This window comes from Amblyomma maculatum, chromosome 4 (assembly GCF_055883805.1).
Source record: "Amblyomma maculatum isolate TAMU_Amacu chromosome 4, ASM5588380v1, whole genome shotgun sequence".
Lineage (NCBI taxonomy): Eukaryota > Metazoa > Arthropoda > Arachnida > Ixodida > Ixodidae > Amblyomma > Amblyomma maculatum.
Genome location: NC_139347.1, coordinates 4,631,025 through 4,646,645, shown reverse-complemented (window position 1 = coordinate 4,646,645; position 15,621 = coordinate 4,631,025). Strand labels below are relative to the sequence as shown.

The 15,621-nt window shown below is 46.5% G+C and overlaps 1 pseudogene; it reads left to right on the top strand.

Annotated features, from left to right (window-relative positions):
• The first annotated feature begins 4,896 nt into the window (after positions 1–4,896).
• Positions 4,897–15,621, top strand: part of LOC146190231 (uncharacterized) — a 59,774-nt pseudogene continuing 49,049 nt past the window's right edge.

The window sequence follows — 15,621 nt, the reverse complement described above, 5'->3', positions numbered from 1 at the left end:
GCTGCGTAACATACAGCTACTTTCATTTATTTTTTGTTATTTTTTGCCTCATTCGAGGAAGCACCCATATAGCGTCACACGTGCACAAGATCAAGACAGCAATGATAGCGTAATGAACCACAGAGAGAAGCTGGTGTTGCACTCAGCACAGTAGGTTCACTGTAGCATCATAAACGTAGGACTCATCACAGGAGAAATGCGTGTACCAGAAATATAGCAGCATGTGATGAAGCCATATCACCAAAGCCACCAAGGCGATTTCTAAGATATTAGTTCTTGAGCATCTACGCTTCGGGAGCCTTGCTTAAACGGGTGACGAAGGATAGATTGTGGTGCACCAAGGTCTATTGACGATGAACCGAGGCATGAAGAGGAGGTTACAGTTGGTTCCTTCCCATTGATTGCAATTAAAGGTGCATCCAATGCATTCAGGTCTAAGCTAGCTATATCGTGAAGATCTGAGGGCTTCCACGTGTAGTAGAGCTGCAACAGAATATACTATACGTATTTCTTTATATGGAAGACCTAGTATCAGTGCGTGCGCCTAAATATTTTATAATACTTACGTCCAACTGCGGAAGCTTTCTTAAAAATCAGAGACGCCTTAGAAGGGGAGTGGGGGCGAAGGGGGCGGGCGTTGAGAATAGTTGGACCACGTAAATTTCTTTGCCTGCTGAATATGAGATCAGTTCAGTTCACTCGTTCAGTCGTGTCCGACTCTTCGTGACCCTATGGACCATGTCACGCCACGCATTCCGGTCTCTCACTAACTTCCTAACATCACATAACTTCATCCGCAGTGTCTCGAGGATGCCATCTAACCATCGCGCTCGCTGCCTACCCCTTCTCCGGCGACCCTCAACCTTTCCCAACATCAAATCTTTCTCCAGCGACTCCTCTGTTCTCATCAGATGACCAAAGTAGCTGAGCTTTAACTTTAGAATTTGACCCTCCAATGAGCAGTCAGGGTTTATGGTCGAAAATAGTATTTACTTAATTATCCAGTACCAGACGTCAATAGCTGCGCCGTACGTGCTCAATCATTTGTACAGTTATTACTGACGCATTAGAGACACTTTTGATTTCACATGATCCCAATATTTGTGTGATCACTGAGACCTGGCGGCACGACGATATATATGATAATGAAATCGTGCCACCGGGGTATCACCTATATCGGCTTGACAGAGGCGCGCGTGGTGGCGGTGTAGTAGTATTTACGGAGTGTTAGGTTGATGTTACTGTCTGTGAACAAATGTCTATGCATAAAGTCTTTTGTTGAAAATTTTCCTATTCGGAGTCACATTTTCTTTGTGTGCGGTATATCGTCCTCCAGACGCTGATGACAATTTTTTTGTACCGTCTATACGACCGCCTCATAGGGTTGGCAGGAATTAATGTTCTTATCACGGGGGACTTCAACCTGCCTTCAATTGGTTGGAACACCTTGAATTATGGAATTTCCAGATCAGCAGATGTAGTAATAGATATGATGTTTTATTTGAACTTAGAGCAACGCTTTCCTGAATTCACTCGTGGCACCGCGATTCCGGATCTTTTGTTCGTCACTGAGTTGTTTCATGGCCCAGAGGTTTCAGTGGAACAAGCATTTCTGACAAGTTGATATTTTTACGGTGTTTATCACAAAATCAAATGCGACAGCAAAAAAGACAAAGAGTAGTCAGAAACTTTTCCAGGGCTAAGGATGTTACAATAATTGATTACTTGGATATCCAGTTTGACAACGTGGTACAAAATGTTGAAATTTTTCGGTTTAACGCTTTGCGACGCCATCAGATTTTGGGTTAATAACTATGTGCCCTTAAAAAATATTCGTAGCCGACGCTTCAGTTCCTAGATTACCCGTGACATTATTTATACGAAACGTAAAATGAAGCGACTAAGGAGACGCCACAAACTGCACGCTTCCATGAACTGAGGCAAGAGTTATTGGCAAAAGTTAGGGACTCTAGACATAATTACTTTGGTCATCGTCTTCCTGGCTTCATAAAGAACGACGGCAGAAAATTCTGGCGTCACCTAAATGAAAACAAAAAGGAAATTAAGAAAATTAAAAAGCGCAGATACAAAATAACTGATCCTACTGAAATCGCTGAACATTCCAACGTTTACTTCCAGAGTGTATTCACTTTCGGAGAGGAATTCAGGATTCAAAGCACACACATAGCACGCACAAATGAAGTCGTGGTTTCTCGGGAAGGGGTCATAGCTATGCTTTTAAAACTCGACACTAAAACATCTTCTGGTCCTGACGGTATACCGAATTCTTTTCACAGGGGAAATACCACACGACTGGAGGAAAGCACGTGTCGTTCCTGTTTGCAAAAGCGGTGATCGTTTGTCTTTACGAAATTACTGCCCGATTTCAATCACGAGTACATGCTGTAAGCTCTTAGAGCATGTCATTACCAAGTTAGACTGCCGCAATTCTTAGACCGCCGCAACCTGCTATCACAGCATCAGCACAGTTTCAGGAAGCACATTTCAACTGTTACCCACCTTGTTTGTACTATTCATGAATTCTCACAGGTTTTTGATATGAATGGGCAGCTAGATGTGCTGTTTCTAGACTTCTCGAAGGCCTTCGATAAAGTGCCGCATAGAAAGTTATTCTAGAAATCGGATTGTGTTGGTCTTCCCTCTTCTATCTTGCAGTGGCTTTGTGCCTACCTTAGAGATAAGCAGCAGTTTGTTGAAATTATAAATTTTTCATCAAAAATGCTGTCTGTGGCTTCTGGTGTACCCCAAGGCAGCGTCTTGGGGACGCTTTTGTTTTTGATATACATCAATGACTTGCCTGATGTCATTCATGGTGACGTTTCTATCCGATTGTTCGCCGATGATTGTGTGGTTTTTAAAAACATCACAGCACCTAATTATCATACAATCTTACAAACAAATCTACAGCCCATTCATGAGTGGTGCGTACGATAGGGAATGCAACCTAATTCTCAGAAAACAGTCCTGTTGCGAGTTACAAGGAAGAAAGCTGTCAGCGTCTTTTCCTGTTTACTTAACAACAAGATTATAACAGAAGTAAAGGAGCATAAAGTATCTTGGTTTTAAGCTTACTAATAAACTAACCTGGTCTCCACACATATCCTCCATTTGCTCTTCCGCTCTTGGTAAGCTATGGTGCCTAAAGAGAAAACGTAAGGGCGCTTCTCTCAAAGCTAAACCTTTAGCCTATAATGCCTGCATTAGAGCCAAACTCTAATATGACGTCATTGTATGGGGCCCGTAGAATAAAAAGGAAATACTGCAGCTCGAGCGAGTCCATAGAAAAACTGTTCGGCATATCTTTAACAAATACAGAAGGCACGATTCTCCATCCTTATTGATGCGGCAGCATAACATAGAATCTCTGGCATCTCGTGGAGAAGTTAGTCGGCTCGCCTTTTTACATGACTGCCTCTTAGGTAAGCTAAGGTTAAACTTACCGGATTTGCGTAAAGCCACATTGCCCCAGGAAGACTAGACACACACCCTCTCTCCTTGGCTTCAATCTTTGCAGAAACAAACACCTTTAAACTTAGTTTTTTCCGAGAACTCTGAGTGATTGGAATTCCTTGCCTTTGCACACTTTCGCAGCCAGCGACTTTGTTAAAGAATTGGAGCATGAATTCTTGTATTGTTAATTGCCTTTCGCTCGTTGTGAATATTTTCACCTGTATGCAATTTGCTTTTGTGCAGCCATATGCTTGTTATATGTGTATTTACGTTTTTGTTATGGATGCCCCTCCTGCCTGGGCCATGCATATGTATGGTCTGCAATATCTGCAAATAAAACTGAAATATCTCTAGTGACAAGCAGCAGTCGATCACTCGTGCTAAGGTAGCTTGCATAACTGCAATTGTTTCGGGAGTGTTTTTTTCTTTTTTCTTTGGCTCGTTGGTTGCTACAATGCAAGCAGATAACGTTTCCTTTGAGCTTGAACGTAACATTTTACCGGAGCCGAAATAAATGGCAGAATAACTAAGATACGTTAAGACCTACTGCACATTCGCAAATACAAACGTGCAGTGAAATATTGTAAATTTTTAAATACAACCGGGAGAGCGTTAATGAAATATGCCTGGACGCTACCAAAGTATGTTTTAGTGAGTAAAGGGCAGGAGGAAAAAATCAATGACCGCTGCTCTTATTAGGGAAGCCGCTGAAAAAAAAGAAAAAAAAAAGACTACCAATTTAGTATTTTCTATGCATTAGAGCTAGAAGAAGACGGAGCGAAATGGGACGAAGTAGAAGGCGTTGAAGTGCCCGCCCGTTCTTGTTGCCCGCGTTCCTGATTCAGCTCTCTCGGTGTCCTCGTTCAGCGGTTACAGCAATTCCTTAGTGTAACAGCCATCGTGGAGTCGTGCTGGGCATACGCTTCCGGACCTGCGTACGCCTACGCCTACACGGGGCTCACACCGGTTCATCAGCGCCCTAGCCGCCGTCTCCGCGGCCAGTCACCTAAATTTGGACCTCTCACCACCCCGACGAGGACGACGCAGCCTCGACCGATGGTCCCACCGGAAATGGCCACAGATAGTGCGTCCCCGGCGCCCATCCTCTACCACATGCCGCGAACACCGCCATCTTTCCACGGCGATGTCTACGAAGGTGCAGAGGACTGGCTGGACACCTTTGAGCGGGTCGCCCGCTACAACTGCTGGACCGACAACCGTAAGCTCCATAACGTGTTTTTTGCGCTTGAAGACTCCGCTAGGACATGGTTCGAGAACCACGAGAACAACCTGTCCACCTGGGAGACATTTCGCATAAATGTCCTAGCTACTTTCCCCAACGCAGACCGCCGGGAGAAAGCGGAAGCTGCGCTTCACTTCCGCAACCAGCGCACTAACGAAAGCGTCCGCATGTATGTGGAGGACATGACGCGCCTCTTCAAGCGTGCTGACCCCTCCATGGCCGAGGAGACAAAGATTCGCCACCTCATTCGCGGGGTCAAGCAGGAGCTATTCGCCGGTCTGGTGCGCAGTCCACCGTGTACTGTTGCCGAATTCCTCACTGAAGCGACCACCATGGAGGCGACGTCCTGCAACGAGCCCGGCAATACAATCGAGATGTAAGAACCCTTGGGCCCGCTATTTCTTCGATGCCGCTAGGGAGTGGCGTAGCTGTTTTACGTTACCTAATCAGGTCGATCATCAGAGAGGAATTACAAGCCCTCCAGCTGCCTCCCAGCGCGCCATCTGTTACATTGCTGTCTGAAGTCGTCCGGGACGAGTTGCGCCTGGCATCGCAGCGGCAACACGTCTCTGAGACTCCTAGACAGACTGAGGTTAGACCTAAATATGCAGCTGTCCTCTATCAGGCGCCAGCACCAGTCTACGACGTGAATACCGCCACTCAAGCAGGGCAGCAGCCTGGTCTTTTCCGTGTGCCTGCTCGACCAGTCTATCAGCGGCCACGGAAATGTGATGTGTGGCGTACACCGGACAGGCGGCCCCTCTCTTACCCCTGTGGTGAGGCGGGTCATCTTTACAGGGCCTGCCCATATCACCGAGTGGGCCTGCGTAGTTTCGCGGCCGACGATCCTTGCCCACGGAACGGCGAACGACCATTCGAAATCGAAGCTCACCTATCGGCTCGTCAGAGGTCTGGAACATACGGCCGTTATGACTCTAGACCATCGTCTCCTCGGCGTTACCGTTCCCCAAGTCCTCGCCGAGACGCCGGCTATCCTGAGCGGCGTTCTCCCAATACAGGTCGGGAAAACTAATTCCAGCGGTCTCCGGAAGCAAGGCCGCTGCTGTCGGGAAAACCGAAGATCCTTCGTCGCCGATACGCCGAAACGCTGATTTCTTACAGGGGCAGGATAGCGACAGCATCCGACGTGCTACATCTGATTTGCGTGTTACAATTGACGCTACTGACGCTGTCGCTTTACTTGATACTGGGGCATATTATTCGGTGATGAGCCATGCCCTCGCCCAGGACTTCAGCAAAGTTTTGACGCCGTGGTTGGGCCCTAGTATTCGCACGGCTGGAGGTCACCTCATTAGCCCGGCCGGAAGGTGCACAGCCCGAATCAGCATCCTCGGTTTCGTCTACGTCGGTGAATTCGTCATCTTGCGCGAATGTTCGAGGGATTTGATCCTGGGCCTTGACTTTCTACAGGCAAACGGTGCTGTGAGCGACTTACGTGAGGCGTGAGTCACATTTTCGACAAAGCAAGCCTTGGCGCACAGTGACACAGAAGACCCAGGAGTCAACGCTCTGCGTATTGAGTCAACGCTCTGCGTATTGTCGAAGACGACGTAATGCTGCCGCCACGGCCCAGTGTGCTGATGTTAGGAACGACTGGTTTTACGACTACGAAGGTATTGCGGACAGTAACCCTTCGCTGTTGCTCGAGAAGGGAGTGGCTATTACGCGCGCTTTTGCCGACCTGAATGACGGCTGTGCGACAGTTTTCCTGACGAATTTCACCAATGAAATTCAACACCTCGCGAATTGAACGGCTGTCGCCTTCCTCCACGATGTAGTTGGGATGCCGAATCTGTGCCCCGTGGAGATGAATCTTCATGACGATGCCGCAGCACACAACGCCCTTGAGAAGGTTAAACTCAACCCGGGTTTGTCACCTCATCAAAAGAACCTTCTGTCGTCCCTGCTACTTTATTTTAAAGATTGCTTCGCGACGAGCTCTAAGGTCGGTCGTACGCCGGTAGCCAAACATCGCATCGTCATCGATTCAGCCAAGCCACCAGTTTGTCAGCGTCCATACCGTGTTTCGCCTAAAGAGCGGGGGGCTGTTAGAGTGCAAGTCGATGAAATCCTTGCAGACGATGTTATACAGCCGTCAACAAGTCCGTGGGCGTCGCCGGTCATCCTGGTGAAAAAGAACGACAACACGTTACGATTCTGCGTTGATTACAGGAAACTGAATCAGGTTACAAAAAAGGACGTGTTCCCACTACCCAGGATCGATGATGCGCTTGACCGACTCCGAGACGCCAGTTTCTTCACTTCCTTAGATTTGAAAAGCGGATATTGGCAGATCGAGGTGGACGAGCGAGACCGCGAGAAAACAGCTTTCGTGACGCCCGGCGGTCTGTGCGAATTTAAGGTGCTCCCGTTTGGCCTCTGCTATGCGCCGGCCACGTTTCAACGCATGATGGACACTGTTTTAGCTGGTATGAAGTGGAAGTCATGCTTTGTGTACCTGGACGACGTGGTCATCTTTTCGTCTAGTTTCGAACAACACTTGCAGTGATTGCGCATTGTCCTCAAAGCTCTCCAGTCTGCGCAATTAACTATCAAGCCAGAGAAATGTCGTTTCACCTTCGAGGAGCTCCGTTTCTTGGGAAATGTTGTCAGCGCACAAGGTGTTCTTCTAGATCCCGAGAAGACTTCCGCTGTCTCGTTTTCCACGCCCAACCGACAAGAAGGCCCTCCGGCGTTTTCTGGGCCTCTTCTCCTATTACCGCCGCTTGTTAAAGATTTTTCTCGCCTAACTGCGCCATCGACAGCCTTGACTCGAGGTGACACACCCTTTTTATGGGGGAGTGCCCAAGACGAAGCCTTCAAGGAACTCCGTCGCCGCCTGCAAAGTCCACCGATGCTAGCTCATTTTGACCAGAATGCAGACACAGATATCCACACTGACGCCAGCAATGTCGGCCTCGGAGCGATCCTCACACAGTGGCAGAATGGTGCAGAACGAGTCGTCGCCTACGCGAACCGCACACTTTCTCGTCCGGAAAGGAACTATTCGACGACAGAAAAAGAGTACCTTGCCGTCCTGGGCTCTGAGTAAGTTCCCACCGTACATCTACGGGCGACCGTTTCGTGTTGTCAGTGATCATCACTCGCTATGCTGGCTAGCAAGCATTAAAGATCCTTCTGGACGGTTGGCCAGGTGGAGCCTCCGGTTACAGGAGTACGACATGACAGTCGTCTATAAGTCGGGCCGGCAGCACCAAGACGCAGACGTTTTATCACGAGAACCCATGGAACCGTCTATGCAAGACATCACCGATGGTTGTCCTATCCTTTGTGCCGTCAGCATCTCTCGTATGGCGCAACTTCAACGGACCGACTCTGAGTTGTCGCCACTCATTGAGTACCTGAAGGGTATTAATGCTACTGTACCCCGTTTGTTTCGTCGTGGGCTGCGGTTCTTCACTCTACGGCATGGAGTGCTCTGCAAGCGCAACTTTGACAGCACCAGGGAGATGTTTCTGCTTGTGGTGCCATCCCAGTTACGGCCCGAAGTCTTGAGCGCTTGTCATGATGAACCATCCGCCGGCCACTTGGGGATCAGTCGCCAACTGGCAAAGATTCGGCTGAAGTACTACTGGGACAATTTACTACCATCAGCGCGTAAATATGTAGCAACATGCCGTGATAACCAATGGCGCAAATCTCCTCCTCTGAGACCAGCTGGCTTTCTGCAGCCTATAGCACCCCCAAAGACCCCATTTCAGCAAATTGGCACAGACCTTCTCGGCCCTTTTGCGAAGTCGTCCACTGGAAAACGGTGGATTGTGGTCGCGACAGATTACTTGACGCGGTACGCTGAAACTGCGTCACTTGCAAGCGGTACTGCTGCTGAAATCGCCGAATTCTTTATCCACGACATAGCCCTGCGTCATAGGGCTCCTGCAGCTATCGTTACCGAACGTGGAGCTGCATTTACGGATCGCTTCACTCAGGCTGTACTGAAGCTCATGCACACCAGCCATAGACGTACAAAAGCCTACCACCCACAGACAAATGGCTTGGTGGAATGCCTCAACAGGACCTTGACCGACATGCTTTCCATGTATATTGATGTCGAGCACAAAACATGGGACCAAATTCTTCCATACGCAACATTCGCGTATAATACCGCGCAACAAGAAACGACGCGGTTCACTCCGTTTGAATTAGTCTTCAGTCGCCAAGTAACCACCCCCCTAGATGCTATGCTTCCCGTGGGCCTCCCTGACATAAGGTAAGATGGAGTCCAAAGTCAGACTCCGCCCGCACCACTAATGTATCGCGGGGAGGGCCTCCCTGACAGTGAGACTGAACTTGACGTCGATGTCGCCATTTATGTTCAGCGCGCGGAAGAAGCGCGGCAACTGGCCAGACACTGTATTCACCGCCAGCAGCAGACCGATGCTGACCGCTACAACTTTGGACGCCGCTACGTGACCTACAACCCGGGCGACTATGTGTGGATCTGGACGCCCGTTCGTCGCCCGGGCTGTCCGAAAAGTTACTGCGCCGCTACTTCGGCCCTTACCTTGTTGTCCGCCGCTTCAGCGACGTAACGTATGAAGTTGTACCAGCCTCGCCGGCTCATTCATCGCACAACGGCAAGCGCAGTTACGTTGTGCATGTAGTGCGGATGAAGCCCTACTACGAGCGAACCTCCGACGGACTTTCAGGCATCATGTATTCTATCCCGTGATGCCAGACTATTGGTGTAACTCTTGCACGCTTTCTCTCTGACAGTGACCGCATCGGGGCGATGCTCCAGAGGAGGGGGCAGTGACACCTGCATTAGAGCTAGAATAAGAAGGAGCGAAATGGGACGAAGTAGAAGACGTTGAAGTGCCCGCCCGTTCCTATTACCCGCGTTTCTGATTCAGCTCTCTCGGTGCCTTCGTTCAGCGGTTACAGCAGTTCCTTAGTGTGACAACCGTTACAATATCGAGTACTGTCAGCAGCTTTTGTACTATTTTATTTTTTTCTCGAAACTACTTCCATGTAATTTGCAGGCAGAGTGCGTATACCTTCTTTTGCTTGCTTCGGTGCCTGAAAAGTAACGCTCACTGTCATTATTGCTCGTTGCGGGAGACCGCACATAAATTAAATAAATTATATCATCCCTTTTGTGCAAGTGACCTGCCATCGGCCTTGGCGGTTGAAGTGCCCGTGTTTTGGATGCTCTAACTTACTTTCTACCGCAAGCCTATGCAGAGCCACCTTTCACAGAAAAAAATGGTAGCCACAAGATTCAATAGCGTAATTATAACCACGATATTTTTTTGTATTCCTTGTGCGCTTCGTTTCTTATTTTCAATCTGTTGACTTCCGTGGAAAGAGAGATGATGAGGTGGCATGAAAAAAAAAGAGGTTTAAAATCTCTTCGCTGAAGACGGTCGGTTGTATCTAAATTTGTCGCAATATTTTTCTTTGTTTAAGAATTGCTTTCTGAAGTGAGCCTGAGCCGATTGCATAGTCAGCCTGAAGTTGCCTACTTTTGATCAATGTCAGAATTAACACCTACAGCGAGGTAATGGTACTGTGGCAATTTATATCATTGCACGGAATTGGGAATAATTTGAAGCGACCAGTATCTCAAAAAATGGGGGCAGGATGGACAGCCACAAATAGGCATCTTCTGCGTTGTCGGCGTCCTGAGCTAAACATTCAGGGCATGGCTCTGGCGGGTGTTAGTGGTTGGCAGGTGTCATGGCCGAGCACTGAACGGTCCTCTAGTTCCTGAGCTAGCGTGGCATGGTTGATCTGGCTTGCTCTGGAATGTCACTATTCGCCTTTGGGATCAGAGTGTGAATTCGCATTTTAGCCTTCCAGGCACCTCGGATTCCGAGTTAGAGTGAGACACGCTGCACCTAGGCCACGCAAGCACGTTCGTATAGCGAGGTTAAACGAGGAGATTTACATATCTTATGTGTGGTGGTATTTCATATAATGTGATGCTTTACGACCGTTGGCTATTGATTATATATGTGGTGATTATGTGTGGGACAACACAGACAGGATAAAAGATTACCGATCACGCGAATGGCCATGTGAATAGACAAGAAAGAGATCCCGCAAGCAGAACAGGCAAAAGGGAGCTATTAACGCCTTCATGGCATACCCTTAAAGATGGAGCTTAAGTGCTCCTCAATTTTCATTCGCACTTCAACGCCACCACCACGTGTCTCATACGATTTTTTTTTATATCCATTTAAGTTTAAATAACATACGAACCATTTTGTAGTAAGGTTACGATAGTTACGTCCATGGCTTTCTTGTCTTCCATATGTGCTAATATTCCACAATGTCAAAACAGTTCAGCTCTGCTTCGCAGAGAGTTAGGCCCAGAACATACCGACGTTCGGACAATAAACTTCGTTCAGAAATAAATGCAGTTTAAAGAAATTCGGCACTGCCTCGAAGAATATAATCAATAGGCTTGTTTCACTGATATTTCGGCTAAATAATTCCCCGACTGTTGGTTTGATTTTTTTCTGATTCTAACGCGAAACGCGTGTTATAAAGAAATATTCAAATATTGCCCGCACAAATATTTACGAAGCCTTTAGAGCATTTCCTTTCAGCGGTAATGTGGCTTCGCAGGTCATCACTACCACAGTATATTATCTGCAATTACACTGACACTTCGCTTTAGTGTGCAAATAAGCCAAAAGATGGATTTGCACGTGAATGGCGGAAGAGCGCAACGATGGTCAGAAGTGCAAGATGCCGGGCTAGTTGGTACTGCATAATGAAATAAAACAGCGCAAGGAACGGGACGAAACACGCCTGTGTCTTTGTCTCCCTTCCTTCGATGGTCAGAGCTTACAACATACTCGCTAAGTTGCAGGTGTTTCAAATTTTTGAGCGCTTCCCACCTTTTTAGCGTCCATCGCAAAGTTCAGCTGGCATCGCAACCTTTTCTTGAGATAGAGCGGGCTAATGAGCAGGCTGCATCAATATTCCGCCGACGCCTGCCTCTAACTTCTCACGCCATTGTTCTAAGATGCCTGTACGTGATCGCGTTTGTGGAAACGGGCTCCGCCCACGTTGTTTCTAGTCCGGCGGAGTACGTTGTGGAGGTTCGGTAAGAGCGGATGAAAGAAAAAAAAAAGCTCTCGCTTTCCTAGCTTTTTCAGGAAGCCGTGCTTACTAAAAATACGTGCACTCTGCTTGTCGCCTAAGGAGGCAGTCATGGCAGAAAGGCAAAGCCAGGGAAAACGCTATTATCGAACTCCTTGAGAGAAAACGGTACAGCACATGAGCATCGAAATCGTGCCCCAAACGTGCTCCAAGAAACTTACTAAACCCCTATAGTTCCCAATATTAAATAACAAATCTTCCATTGATTCAATTCTAAAAAAAAAAAGGCATATGAAATACATCTTATCAAAACGCACTTTAAGAGGCTAGACACAAATCAGATTCTGCATGTACAAAAACAAAAACCTGAAAATTACTACTGAATAAAAGAAGACATAAAGGCACATGACTTCTAATTCCAAGACCTATTCATTGTATCTAAGTAGCTACATTATATTCAAACTATAGTTTTCATACATTTCCTAAGAACAGTTTGCACAGGGCCACATGGGCGGTAGGTCCGTGACTTGACACTGCCATAACAAAAGGAGAGCATGGCCCTACAATGCAAAACATTTACCACTGGGAAGAACCACATAGTGTGAAGGCTGATCTTATCCTCCACCTGGCTCCTAATGAAGTTTGAAGGTGAAAACCAAACATGCATTTTAATTGGCAATAGTCGCAGGTCTTCACACAGTTTTCGTGGTTTCCCTTTTGCGTTCGACACCTTTTTTTGGGGTGTCATGATTGTAGTTGCGAACGATCGGGCATCGCACTAACTTTGAGTGGCCTAAAGGATATGCTTGGCAAGACCGGGGCGGACAAGGTTCTCACTAAGTCGAACCATTGCACCTCTGAAGAGCACCTTTGCAAATGTGTCCGTACTTCGCCCTACCTATCATTCAATTACGAAGTGGGGCTGCAGACATAAGAGAAAATGCCGATAGATTTTCTTCCTTATCATTTGTTCATAACCTCCTGCTCATAACAACGCTATGCTGGCTGCTGTAGTGAAGAAGCAGAGGGAGTCTCTCTTCTCGTTGCACTTTCAATAACTTGCACCTGCAAGGTAAGAAGGTTCAGTAAGATGTGTTGTCGGCCTGGTTGGTGCAGTATTTCAGACATCTTATAGTTGCGCGATAGAAAACACACACAAAACAAAACACACAAACACTCGTCCTGTACCCTGTCGTGTGTGAGTCTTCTTTCGCGCAATTATAAGATATCTGAAGGTAAGAAGGTGCTTTTATAACTGTTAGCGAGCGGCGGATCATAATTTTAGTGAGAAATTTGCATCTTAAGGCTCATCTGCCAGCGTAACTCATCAATGAAGGCGGGCATCGGTACATGCTTGTATGATGTTGCCACGAGCTGTTATAACCTCAGATAACGTCTTTTGTCTCAATGCGGAAAGGAAAATGGTGAAGGATTTAGCAGTCATACAGCTTTCTGGTATGCATCCAATATTATTTTAAAACGAAATAAAACGCGGGTATATCAAAATGTCATATATCCACAAGGCGCGCATTTATTCAACTCTGATTAACTGCGTTCATTCTGTGCACGTAAAGAAATGGTCTTACCTGGTAACAAGATAAGATACGCAAAATTTTATCTCACACTGCTAGCAATTTCTTGGTAATAACCATTCCACTATTTAGCGAGAATGAAAAAAAGCATTTACATAAATTATGGAAGGCAGGTCGATCAAAGCACAATAAGATAACCAAATGCTTGCTGTATCGATTAATATCAAGGCAATTCCTTCAGGATTTTCAAGAACGAGAGGCTAACTTTCCTGTAAAAGAGAGTATTATAGAGATCAAGCAAAGTTTTACCTGTTGCTCATTCCAAAGTCAGGGACCTTTAAAGTTAGACATTGCATGTTCAAGTGCCCTATGCTGCTTTCAAAACAGTGCGCTGTTAACTCGCCAAATAGTTTAGACTTATCCGGGGTCTCGGCTCATGTTCTTGAGCGAAGGGCAGGAAACGACCTGATTTGTATAACGAAGTTGCCGGTTGTGATTGTTGACTTTACGTTTGCTACTGCAGAAATGCACATAGATAGGCTGTAATTTCTTTACTTAATGGCATGATGACGTAGCTTCCAAGGTAAATTTCCCCACTACTAAACATTTCAAAGTATAACAATATTGCATTTATGGGAAAGTATAAATACTTGAGTGCTTGTTTAAGTGTATCAGCTGTATACCAACGCGAACTCAAATACACTTTCATACGGAGGAATCCGTCGAAGCTTTGTGCAACGAGAGACAGTAAATACCGTTCGCAATCTCCGACTAGGTGCATCAAGCAGTATGTGCCCGGCTGCTGATTAATTCGCGTTGAGACTCCAATACAAATCTAAACGTTTGTAGCTATTGTGCATGGGTGAAGTAACTAGCTCACTCTAAGTGACCTTTCAACAACATCGCGACAGAAGAACTAGCCGAGAGGAATGAGGAACAAAAACAAAGAGCTACCGTATGAAAAGACTTTGTACCTCCGGAAAACACACACAGTGTTTTTTGTGTTTGATCTAGTTTTGATTTCTTGGATTTCACTATGGATTACCAACTATGCCATGTCCACACTATACAAGTCTGATCCCGTCGTTCTGTTTAACATACACGGACATAGAAAAGTAGACATGTGCTTTTCTTTTTTTGTTTCGCCTCCATTGGAACATGGCGCTGTACTTTTAAGGCTAAAGTCTTGCTTGGCTCATGGGGCGAGATCTGTTCGTCAGACCTGTTTACGAGATTCGTTCGCGAGATGTGTTTTCCTTGTCTTCGGTTTCTGCCTTCACTATAGCAACGTAGGAGAGCAACGAATAGCGACTCGAACCGCCCATCCTACACTCGCAGAAGCACTGCAACGAACGCAGGCCAAGGAAAGGAAATTCCCATTGTGTGGCATAACCCTTGGACTTACTAGGAAATATTACACAAAGGGATGTGCCGTGTGCAGCAGCGACGCTAAGGCATTCGCATTTTTTCAGTCTCTGCAGTGCTCTATGAATTTTTTTATCCCGTTTCCTTGGGCCGAGAAGGCGAATACTGTGACACTTGAGACACAATCAGACGGCATGGGGTCGTGTACGATTCCCCTAGCCGGATTAGCTTTGGGATGTGCGCACCAAAAGAAAAAGTACGCTGGTATAATGCCCCACTTAGTATGTACACTGGGTTCACATAAGAAAAAGAGTGATGGCAGGTAAGAAAGAAAGATGAAGTAAATAAGTATAGCAAATTTTCAGAGCTACCGCTTGCATATTCTGTGGGTTATGACTTGCTTCTATCGGTTCGGGAATCCTTGTTACGAACTAAATTTTCGTCATTAGCACCTCCTAACATGTGGCGCCTCCCAGTGCTATCGCTGTTGTGTGACAATGATAAACTGTGTAAGTACTTTAAGTATGGTTTTTTATTCTTATGCACGCATAGACGACGTGCTATTTACCAAAAACTGCGTAGCCTGTTTTCAGACCAAGCAATCCATGTACAAGCTTCAGCTCTCTAAGCGCGCACTGTTGTTGCTCACAACTTTTTTATTATGCCTTGGATACTTATTCCTTTGTTTTCTTAACCCCTGCACACTACCTCTCAACCACGCTCTGTGTCTATGGGAATGGAACTGCAGTGCCTTCACAGTGGTTTAAAATATGCATAAGGTACCATGGCAGTGAACACATATGGCTTTCTTTGCACCGTTAGCCATCCTCTTTTTAACTGGAAGTATTGAGTCAGCGTGGGGTGCTTTTAGAATGCATGTTTCAGGTAAATTTTATTTTGACCGCGCTTCAGTTT